The sequence below is a fragment of the Arachis duranensis genome, chromosome 7, assembly GCF_000817695.3.
Source record: "Arachis duranensis cultivar V14167 chromosome 7, aradu.V14167.gnm2.J7QH, whole genome shotgun sequence".
NCBI lineage: Eukaryota > Viridiplantae > Streptophyta > Magnoliopsida > Fabales > Fabaceae > Arachis > Arachis duranensis.
Genome location: NC_029778.3, coordinates 37,428,407 through 37,440,464, shown reverse-complemented (window position 1 = coordinate 37,440,464; position 12,058 = coordinate 37,428,407). Strand labels below are relative to the sequence as shown.

At 32.0% G+C, this 12,058-nt stretch overlaps 1 long non-coding RNA gene across 1 annotated transcript; it reads right to left on the bottom strand.

The window, feature by feature from the left end:
* Positions 1-9,324: 9,324 nt before the first annotated feature.
* LOC107458672 (uncharacterized) lies at positions 9,325-10,184 on the bottom strand. The gene is made up of 4 exons (XR_008001259.1): positions 10,129-10,184; positions 9,818-10,004; positions 9,644-9,736; positions 9,325-9,509 (listed from the first exon to the last, which is right to left on the bottom strand). It is a non-coding gene; the product is annotated as an uncharacterized LOC107458672 (long non-coding RNA).
* Between the last annotated feature and the right edge of the window lie 1,874 nt (positions 10,185-12,058).

The following is a 12,058-nucleotide window of genomic DNA, read 5'->3' as shown; positions in this document are numbered from 1 at the left end:
GTAAAACCATGCTATTTCATTGAATAAATGTGGGTAAAAGGTTATAAAATCCCCTAAATTCAATACAAGATAAACCGTCAAATTGGGGTTTGTCACTCATCAACGTCACTATGAAGCCACTTTCAACTATCTTCAACAAAGGCCAAAGCCCACATCCAAAGACTTCAAGACTGAATGAAGAAAGTGTATAAATAGATAGAATTTAAGTTAGATAGAGAGACTGGAAGGCTGGAGGCAGGGGATCCTCATTGGGAAACCCTGAATTCATTTTTCTCTGTACTTTCATTTAGTTTATGTACTTTCTTATTTTTTCCTTTTCTATTTGAATTGAGCTATGAATAACTAAACCCTTCTTTATTGGGTTAGGAAGATCTATTGTAATTCAATTGATCAATCATAGTTTTCGTTCTTCTTCTTCTTTCCTTTCTCTTTGATTTACTTGAAAGCTTTCGATCTTCGTCAAATTGAGTAGTTGTCTCGGAAGAGAAGTTGCTCATACTTATATTTCCTTTGAACCTTGGAAGAGAAATAAGGAAATCAAGCTAGAAATGCTTTCTCATGTTGGACCGGATTGGGGGTTGGATGGATATAGTGACATATAATCCTATCAATACTTTGATTTGGAAATACATGTGGTATAATCAGTGACCATACTTTATCTCTTGCCATGAGCAATTAGATCAAGAAATTGGGCAATTGTTCAAGCTTAGCGAGATTGAATTGCCAAGGAATTGGGATTCAATCTCCTAATATTGCCAAGAGATCAATGAGTTGCATGGATTAAGGAAGAGATGAGAATGAACTTGATCCGGAGAACACAATATCCCCTGAACCCAATGAACCTCCCGTTTCTGATCTACCCTTTCTTTATATTCTACTGTTTACATTTATGCTTAATCATCCCCATTCCCATTTAGATTTCTGCGATTTACTTTTTGCACTTTAGATTTCGCCATTTACTTTCCGTCATTTATATTCCTTGCTATTTACATTTTCCGCCATTTAATTTTCTACAATTCTAAATTCAAATCTGCTTAGTTCAACTAGAACACTCCTCTAATTAAAGTTGTTCAACTAATCAATCCATGTGGGATTCGACCTCACTCTATTGTGAGTTTTTACTTGACGATAATTCGATATACTTGCCAAAGGAAAATTTATTGAGAGACAAATTTTCATGCATCAAGTGGTAACTGTACAAAAATGCCAATTTTCATTTGAGCCATTCTAAACTAGCAAAACGTTAATCAAGGTTAATTACAATGAGTATGGTTTAGAAAAAAATTGTATATTTTATTTAATGCTATTGCAGGAAGCCATTTTGTCTTGAAGATAAAAAAATTAGTCAGTTGCAAATAAGATCTATTTAGATAAGATAAGATAAGATATTTTCTGTTTTGAGAATTACCTGAAATGTTAATTTGGGTCTAAACGTGAGGTCCAGATTCTTTTGTATGGCAGCGTCCGACTTGTTTGGTGCCGAGGTGTCGCTTGTCTGAGTTTCTTGTGAGGAGGTGGGGGTGGTACCTGGAAGAGACTCTGATGCTTAAGTGCAGGTTTTTAGTAGATTAGAACGTAAATATACCTGAGGGGTGTCAGTGTATTTATAGAAGAGAAGATAACCACCTTTGTTGGAGTAGTTCCATCTTTATTGATGGATAACCATTCTCTTTATCTTGGGAATTTGTTAGGATCTATCTTTTAAGGAAGATAGAGAAAGTTGGAGAGATTTGGGGAGACAATTACTTACTTAGATAAGCATATGCTGCCCTTTTCATCGTGTCTGACTTCTTTAAAGAGGTCGGATATTCGGTAGAAGCCATCTTTTTAGGTGGGCTTTTATCCTTATTGAGCCTGACTTTTGTATTTTGAGCCAGGATATCAACATCTTTTATAAAAAAATATTTAATATATTTTAAAAAATTAATCAAATTATGTTTCATTTGCTCATGTTATCTGTTTGGATAATTTATTTATGGTTTGGATTATTTTATTTAGGACCAATCATAAAATTGGACAAAGGAGGTTAATTGGATTTTTAAAGAACTTGCATAGATTTCATGGCTTTGTTTACGTTCAAAAGTTCAAACCACTCCTTCTAGAAGTTGGATTGGGACAGTCCCCAATATATATGTTTCAGAAATTTAAGAAAATTTTTTACAATTTTCACATTACATACTTTTTCCAATTATCAAAATTTCAAATAAAGTTAGGAAAATGAAAAAGAAGATTGAGCCATGAAAGAGTATGTCGAATTGGAAAAAAAAAAAGTACAGGAAGGTTCCCCCCTTTCATAGCAAGGCAGGGCTATAATCTAACAAAGGCGTTCACGTTGGCAGTAAGGACCTAATTTTCCTAAATACAATTCAAGTATTGTTTTCGGAGTTAAAAAGGTGGACCTGATTTGTCAACCACAATGACATCAAGGACCAATTTCGTGTGTTGGTTTGAACGTCAATTTGATGGCATATAAAATATAGGGTAAAGTATATTTTTTGTCCCTGAAGTTTGGCAAAAGTTTCAAAAATATCCCTAAGTTTTATTTTGTTTCAATTTTGTCCTAGAAGTTTTCGATTTGCATCAAACATACCCTCGACGGCTAAATTTTAAAAAAATTTAAGATCAATCTAATAATAATGCATAAAAATTATGCTTGATTTACTTGTGTTGAGGGTTGTTCTTATGAAATTGTTATTAAATTGGTCTTAAATTTTTTGAAAAATTAGCCGTCAAGGGTATATTTGATGCAAATCGAAAACTTTTAGGATAAAATTAAAACAAAATAAAACTTAGGGGTATTTTTAAAACTTTTATCAAATTTCAGGACAGAAAATATATTTGAAGGGTCTATCAATTTTTAATACTTGAAGGGTCTATTACCGCACTAACGTGTTTATTGCTTAATTCTAAAACTTGAACCGAATCGATTTATTCAGTGGTTGAAAAAAAAATTTTATTGATTTAATTGACATGAAAAATTGTTTGATAAAACATCAGTAAAAAATCGGTTGAATCAAGGATTAATCGATGAATTATGTGAAACGGTCCAAGTTTTTTAAAATTTCTGGTTCGGTGTTATTTTTTTAAATAATATCTTTTAATTTTTTGAAAAAATTTCTCTCTCTTTTAACAACTCAATAATTCTAAATTTGTGTGGGTTAGTTATTATTATTATTATTATTAAAAATCAGCTGACGTTGCTAATCGTCATTCTACAAATATTTTTATACAATCAAGATATATTCAAAATCTGATTAAAATATAATTTGTGTTGTTATTCGTGATATATAATCTGAAACATTTAATGATAATTATGATTTGTGATGGGTAGTATTTTTTGTTTAGTTAAATTTTTTTTTGTGATAGAAAATTATATGTTTATTATTTATGTGTATTTAGTTATAAATTTTGATGTTTGAACTTGTTTATCAACTTTTAATGATAAATTTTAAATGAAATTATATATTAAACTTTTAATAATTTTATATTTATATTTAATTAAATCGGTCAACTATAGTTCAATTTTAATTAGACTATTAAATTAATCACTCTACTGATTTATTAACCGATTCAATTCTCACAACCTTAGCTTAATGCAAGTTTTTTTTAGGAAAAGTCTAGGGGACCAGCAGTTTTGTTGAATTTTGGCCAGCATGTAACTAGCAGAGGAAAATGAGCCATTAGATGAAATCTCACACCAATCTCACACCATCAAATCATCATTGATGGCTAGTTGATGGCTAACAATCACAAAAATTACTGGCCCCCTAGCATTGCTCATTCTAAAATATGATTTTACTTGTTTTAATTTAATTATACCGTTTTTTTAATAAATTTTTATTTTTTTGAATATTTTCAAAATTAGAGTCGATCATCTTCCCATGAACTCTCCGAAGTATCGAGCTTAGGTTATGATCACCAACCTTGATGCAAACTAACAGCAACATCAAAGGGTGAATTTTGATTTACAAAAACTCGATGGTAGCAACGCCTTGGGATGGATCTTATCTATAAATTAGTATTTTGAATTTTTTATGGTATCTGTTTTGCAGTTTTTTTTGCAGGTCGAAAGTCTTAAGAAATTAAGTTTTTTTTCTCAAAATCAAATATCTGAATTGATTCAATATCTAGATTTTAGCAGCAAAATCTAAGCTTCTTTGTGAATAATAATTTTATTTGCATCAAAATTTATATTTTTGATAACGATAGAGAAGAAGGAATAAAGTTTTACAAAAATTTAAAATAAAACAATAAAACTTAAATGACTTGAATAAAAGTGAAATCAAATTACAGAAATTAAAAATATTTGAAAAAATAAAGGATAAATTTAAATGTGAAGACTAAAAAAGATAAAAGTTGCTGAACTTAAAAAAAATAAAACGACATTATAGAGAAGGTAAATTGCACAAAAAGAAAGTATAAAAATGGTAAAGTATAATGGAAAGACATGGAAGGAGCCCTTCAAAGAAAAAAACTCTTGATCGACTCAAAAAATCGCTATGGATGTGAGTGAGTGTGAGTGTTTTTTTTTGAGAAAATTCCAACCACTTTTTAACGTGTCTTGTCAATTTATAGGCCAATAATCGGTCCAATTATCTGTTGATAGTTAGTTTTGGTAAATATATGTTCGAACCCTTTAGAAACTGAAACTTTGCCTTCGACACTGCTGACCTTCGTCGAGCCTGCCTCTTCGACTTCCGCATTTGCATCAATCGATTAACAGAAAGTACCTAATTGAGTAAGTAATTGGCTCAAATCTAAAGTTGATTTTAATCTGTACTTGGAAGTTGATCGACAATGCATTATTTTTTGCCTTGACAATGATCGAAGTCTAAACTTGTCAAACATTGACTTGTCAAACAGTTCAATAATTTCTTTGTCGAAAATATTATTTTTGATATAAAAAATACCCCCTAAATATTTATTTTTTAACTAGAAGGAAGAAAATATAAATACTTAATATTATTTAATATTTTTTACGATCTCATCAAAATATTTCTTTAATAACCCATTTCATCATCAAATATCACCCGCTTAGATTATCTTCATATTGCCCAACAAATTCAGAAAGTATGATCGATACAGTACCAGTCATTTTTTCATCTTCTTCCTCAAAATACTCCTCATCTACACATTTGAATCCATTTTAGGGAGTGGAGTTTCAATCACTTTGCCTTTTCCTTCAATCAGTATGTGCTTTTTTTCTTTTATAATTGTTTCATTATTTGCTGAAAAGACAACTTGATTTAAAGGAAAAGATTTTACCCCTGATCGGTTAAGATAGAAGGAACACGAGTATTAACTCGACTGTCGACCACCTTGGTTACCACCAATTTGATCTTGAAAATTGGTATTTTTAACACGGCCTCGACCAAAATAACTACATCAAGCCTGTTACTGTTGATATTCTTTCATTTTTCGATCACCAAACTCTTGCCCATTCTTGATCTATTCAACTGCAATAGTCTGAAATTTGATGAAACTAAGGTAAATAATTATTATGTGGACTTTGAGATGATTGAGCCTTTAGACATCTTGCCTCTTTATCTAGCTTGCTCTTCTTTGTCGAAATTAGTCTTCAATGCTTGATGAATTTAAAACCAACCCCAAATAATTGTTTGAACAACTTCATATATTCTATCAATTTTTACAAATATTTTCTCATAGTGCATGACAAAAAATTAGTGAAACATCATGTCATTATTAAAGAGCCAAAGATAATAAAATGGATAAATATGATCTCATGTTTTAACTATGCTTTCCTATTTTCTTTCAATTTATCGAAGCAAAATTATCTTCAATATAACAGATGCCCCCAAGTATTTTTTTTTTTTTTTGACATCTTTAGGCTAAGTGGCTATTTATTGAACTATTGAATTTTTGATATTTTGTTGAATATTTTCAGCCATGCTCATTTTCAATGCCTCATTGAAAATTTTTTGACAACATATTTTCCAAAACATGGTGGTTCTTTCTTATTTCCTCACAGATCATTGTGATGAGATAGTTGGTCGCATTTGATGATTCAAAAATATAATGATTATTATCCATATTTTTTTTTAAAATTTCCAACTTCAAAAAAATTCAAAGTTGATTAGAGAAGCTATTTCTTTTCTAAAATTTGATCAACTTTATAGAATTTTAAAGTTGAATGAAGCTTTGTTTTTCTTTTTTCCACAATTATATATAATATATAGATATACTTGTACAGACTTTAATAGAGTACGTAATTGAGTAAGTAACTACTTCCAAAAGATTCTAATATGTACTTGTAACCTTATCAAAGTTCAAATTTGTCGAATATTAGGTTGTCAAAGAATTCAACGATATCTTATCAAAAATATTATTTTTGATACAAAAAATAAATTTACTAGAAGGACAAAAGCAAAAATACTTATTATCATTAAATATTATTTTCGATAAATTCATATTCAACTATTTTTTTTCTATTTCTTTTCTTCTTTTATTTTTTCAACTTGTCAAACTCTCTCAATCAAATGGGCTAAATAAGATATATGCATATTGAGTAATTTTTGACGCATATAAAAACCTAAGCCTATTGTTGCCAGCTTGACAACTTCGCTCTCTGGAGCGCCACAAAACAACAATTATGGGCATTTTTTAACCGAATCATGAAATCATCTATCAATTGACCGTTATCTCGTTTTATTGTAAGCAAATCTGTCAGCATGACATTCAACTTTCCCCTATAGAATTGAGCATGAAAAGTATTTTCTAATTGTGCTCACGTCAAAATCAAATTGGGCTTCAGTTTGAAAACTAAGTGAAAGCATTTTTTATTAATAACAAGGAAAAAACTTCATTCTCAAGTTTTTATTATTTGCCAAATTTTCTAATTTTTCCATATAGCGAGCTATATGCTCGATAATTGACTCTCCAGGTTCCCCTGCAAATTTTATAATTATTTTAGAATTTTTACACTCCTTGGCACTTCAACCATTTGCATTGCACAGGAAAAGTGGAGAAAAAATATGGTCAATGCATGAAACTCACTTTGATACCCACTCTATTGACGATAGTCTCGATAATCCTCGTCACTTGGTAATGATATCCATGCTGTGCGCGAAATCTATTCAAAACTTCATTAGAATTTTGATATCGTCGAACGAGATGAGGGATATTTTCTTTCCTTTCAGGATTATTAAATACATTCTTCTCATTATATCCTACGTTCTCTTAGCCTACTACCAAATCTTGGAGAATAGACTGCCCTTCATCATAATTGACATTTCAGAAAATTCTCTCGACTTGCCTAGCCAATCGATCACATTTTGACTCATTGTCAACCATTATAGAATTCAGAATAGCACTCATCTAGTGAGTCAATAGATTGAATAAATCATTATGGCTTTCGTCAATGTGTTATTGAAGCGCAGCCGTTCATCCTGAATTATTTGATAAGGAGCCCGCTTGGTAATCTCGACTAACGTCTGGATATGGAAAAGGAGGTTGGTTAGAAACCATAATTGGCGCATTCCCAAATCTGACTAAGGGCGTATAACTAACTGCTCATAGGAGGCGTATAATTAAGAGGAAGGCCAAATAGAGGCTAACCTGCAGTCACTTGCGGTTGATTCTACACTAGGGTGATCTCACAACTAGAAAATTGATTAATGCAGGCAGATTTACAGACAGATTTAGTCTTTATTACAGAAAAATTTTTGGTTATCGACGAAATTACCGACGGATTTTGTCCCTCTGTAAAAGCCTCGTCGGAAATTATTTACCGACGGATTTTTTTCCGTCGGAAAATTACCGACGGATTTTTACCAGTTACCGACGGATTATTCCTCTATAAATTCTCTATCCATTTCCCGAAGATGACGAACTTTCCAACGAATTTTTCGTTTGTAATTACAGACGAATTTTCCGACTGTAATTACAGACAGATTTTCCGATGGAATTTCCGTCTGTAATTACAGACAGATTTTTCGACGGAATTTCCGTCTGTAATTTATAGACAGATTTTGCAACAGATTTTCTGTCTATAATTTGAATCTTGGAAAACCTTCTTACACTCTGATTACAGACAAAAAATCCGTCTATAAATCCGTCGGTAAGGTAAAATATTTTTTTTAATTTTTTCTATTACAAAAATAAACATGTTTTCATACAAAATATAAATTTAATAAATACAATTTTTTTTATCTATTTTGTATTCGAATATTTATAATATTTCAAAAAATAAACAAATTCATGGTATTATCAAACTAAAAGAAAAGTACTATAAACAAGCAAATTAATATAATTCAAAACATAAACAAAGTGTACTAATACATCAACTATAATATTAAGTAACAACCATACATCAAAGTGTGTTGATACATCAACTATAATTCATCACAAACAAATATTTAATTAAAAGAGTATGTAGTCAAATCTTATGGAATAACAAATCTCTTGGCGTGTATATTTGCCAAGCCAAGCTAAACAGACCATGCTGGAACTGCATAGGTTCTTTCTCTAAATGAGACAGTAGCATCGGCGATAGTGTTGGCATTGGTCAAGAAGCAACTTGATGATTTGTTTGAGGCATACACAGTGGCCTGAAATAATTATTTTTGAAAAGTAATTATTCATTATTGCTCTAATTCAATTAGAGGGAAAAAAATAATGCAGAGTTGTAATTTGTTTTCATGTATTTTGGTACCGTGACAGAGTTGCCAAAATCAATTTGGAAAACGCTCCCGTTTGTAAGACTCTCTTCCATTGACTTCAAAACCCTGTGGAGTTCTTTGAGGTGACCCCATTTTGGTTGAGCTTTGTTGCCTACATACAATAATTAATTAATTACTCAAGGATCATTCATGGAAAAATATTAGAAAATGAGATTCTTCTTGATCAATGTAATTTTACCATATTCATCAAGAGGAGCATCATAATCGTATGAAGTGGCAATGTATGGTCCACTAGCGGTTCTATCAAAGTTAGTCCCACCATGATACTAACCAAAAATAAATATACACATTTAGCATGAAATTAACTAAAACAATTTATATATATAAAATTTTATGATTAATATAATAATTTATCATGTCATAGTTTTGGAATGTGCCTCCAGTCTGGAAATTATATAAGGTAGTGAGAGAGAGAGAGAGATAGACGTACCAACCTACCCGAATTCATCCTTTCCTACCTGAAACACACAGATGGCAAGGAATTAAGCTCTGATTATCTATTCAAGAAAATCAAGGCAGCATTTTCCTATATGAGACATTCCTAACAGAATAAGCACTTGCTCTTGCAACCTCAGATGCTTCCTGCAGTCACTTCAACAGTTACTTCAAGAATTTATTTGAACTTAAAAATGAATGCCACAGCATCCAAACAATTTCTATAAAACAAAGCTCTAATAAAGAAGCCCCCCACTTAAATGCTCCCAGGTTCATGCAATCTTTTGCTAAACAAAGAAGCCCCAAAGCAAGCCCATATTGTGCAGGCACACATTGTGATGAAATCTCCAAAGCTTGTCGAAATTGTTCAACTCCCTTTCATGTAGAAAAACCCAAAGACAATTTCACAGATAGTTATAGAATATAAACCATTGGATGTGGTTGAACAGCTTCCAGAAATTCATGAAAGGATTTGCAAGAAAATATAATTCATTATCATCGAAGAGTACCTTCCTAAATGAACCAAGTGTCAACGAGATATTTCCGCTTTCAACCAAAGCAAAGACCATCTTATCATCCAACTCGATGGCACGGCCATAAGACTGATGGAGAATTCAAAAGTAAGTTGGTGGTTGAGGAATTAATCATCCAAAAGATTTAAGAGGAACCCAAATAGAAGGTACCTTTATGGCTGCAGTATACCTGCCCAGTCGCTGATAAGCAAGGCCCAAAGCCTGAAAAAGTTTTAGATACTAAAAAAATCTTGTATTTTGCAGCCAAAACATTTTTCACAATGACAAAGTTCAAATCCAGTGATGCTTTAGCACGTAGAAGACCACCCATTTCAGTCACAATCTCTTCTATCTTAAGCTGCGTGTTCACATACATCAAACAAACAAATTTAGAGCATAAATGAGAGCAGAGAGAATGATAAGACATCGGGCAAAATAATTTTTTTGCGTGCATAAATAAAACAGGATAAAGAATTTTGGACCTTTTTCTTGCTTCAGCAGCAGCCTTGGAAACCTCTTCTGCATTTAATCGCGCCAATGCCCAATGACTAATTTTGACTGCTCCAGGATTCTTTCTCTTAGATGGTTCTTCTCTAATACTCTTCTTTCCAACAGAAGAAAACTCTACAACAAACAACATAAAAAAAGAGTTAATTTATATATCTCAATCCATAAAGCAAGTAGATTCAAACAGCGAAAAATGAAAAGCTGAATAAACAGAGTTAAATAAGGAAAAGAAATGATCTGAATAATGAATGAAGCAGCAAATAAAACTAAAAAAAAAAACCAAATTGCAAGGATGATGAACACGCTACAGCACAACAGATCCACACTTAACCATACCAACCATTTTTCTACTGTGTAATAAAAAAGAAAATCAAAAGATAAATAGGTATTCCCAAACAACCCCTCCCCTAACCCAAAAAAAATGAAAAAGAAAAAAATTTTAGAACAGCAAGCGTGCAAAGTTGAGAAATTTAAAACAAAAAAAAAATATTTAAGGAAAAAAAAAAGACCAAAGCATGAGGGGTACATTCCATTTGTAAAAGTGAAACACACAAGGAATAAATCCAGCAGAGTAGAAAGAAGAGCTGAAATAATAATAAAGTGAATTTTGAGAGGAAAGAAGAGTGACGGACCAGTGGGTTAATGTCTGGCAGAGATGGCAGAAGAAGAAGAAGGAAGAAGAAGAAGAGAGATTATTCTCTCAAATTTCTATTTTTCTATTCCTGTTGGTTTTGCAGTCAAGAAAGAAAGCCATAAAAATGCAAAAAGAAACTAATAACAGAGTGTTAGAGTTCTTCTGCTGAGTGATTGAAAGGGGGTGAATGAAGAACAGAGCAGAGAGAGAGAGAGAGAGAAAGAGAGAGAGAGAGAGAGAGAGAGAGAGAGAGAGCTCAAGGGCCTTCCATTAAGCACAAAGCAACAAAAGCTTTCAAGTTTGTGCAGAGAACATATAAACACAAACTCAATAAATGAACCCCTTTTCTCTCCTAACACTGTTACTATTTCTACTATTTAGTGCTAAATAAACACATAAACACTGTTACTATTTATTGCTAAATAAAACTAAAAGAAACCAAAGCGGAGAAAATTATTTGGATTAGATAGTTAATCACTTTCATCAGTACCATGAACACCACATATTTGAGTTCCGAAAATTGGAGAATATAATAACAGCATGAGCAAACACATAAACCAATAATAACATTCATAGCCTAGCATCTGAAATAAAGTAAAATCCTCCTAAGCACAGAGGACAGAGATAGTGTTGGGCACATGAACCTGTTATGGATGAAAGCATGTCACCGCAGCTTAGACGCGTATCACGCAAGGAAACCAAGAGATTGGTTCCCCACTCACTGAAAATGAGTATGGAAAATAGAAAAGTTAAACATTTACTGAACTAGAAATAAACTCAAGAAATGTAGGCAAAAGGAAAAGAGAGTGACGGGAGGATCACCTTTTGAAGTTCAGTTGATGAATACCATGGTAAGAACCATCTGAATAAAACCAGTAGTCATCTGAGTGAAGGCAGCAAAAGATATAATTGTTCCCCAGAAATAAGAGAAATGAATAAAATGCATACTACAACAACTACCAAATAGCAAGTGAAAAGGATGATGTCCAGAATCATAACTACCTGTGAATGCCCAACTATGAATAGCTTTGAATTTGTTACTGAATATATGTAATTGATCATTTCTGCCATATCATACAGGGCTAATTCCTGCCAGCTCCAATCCCAGAATTTCTATCAAGGGACCAAAGTTGAATCAATCACATGATGCACTGTACAAACTCTGGCTCTAACAATTCCAATAAGAATAATATACACTGAAAATGACAGTGAAATGAAAATATAAGTATCATGACAATTTAGAATATTTTCTCAAGATCAGTGATCATCAA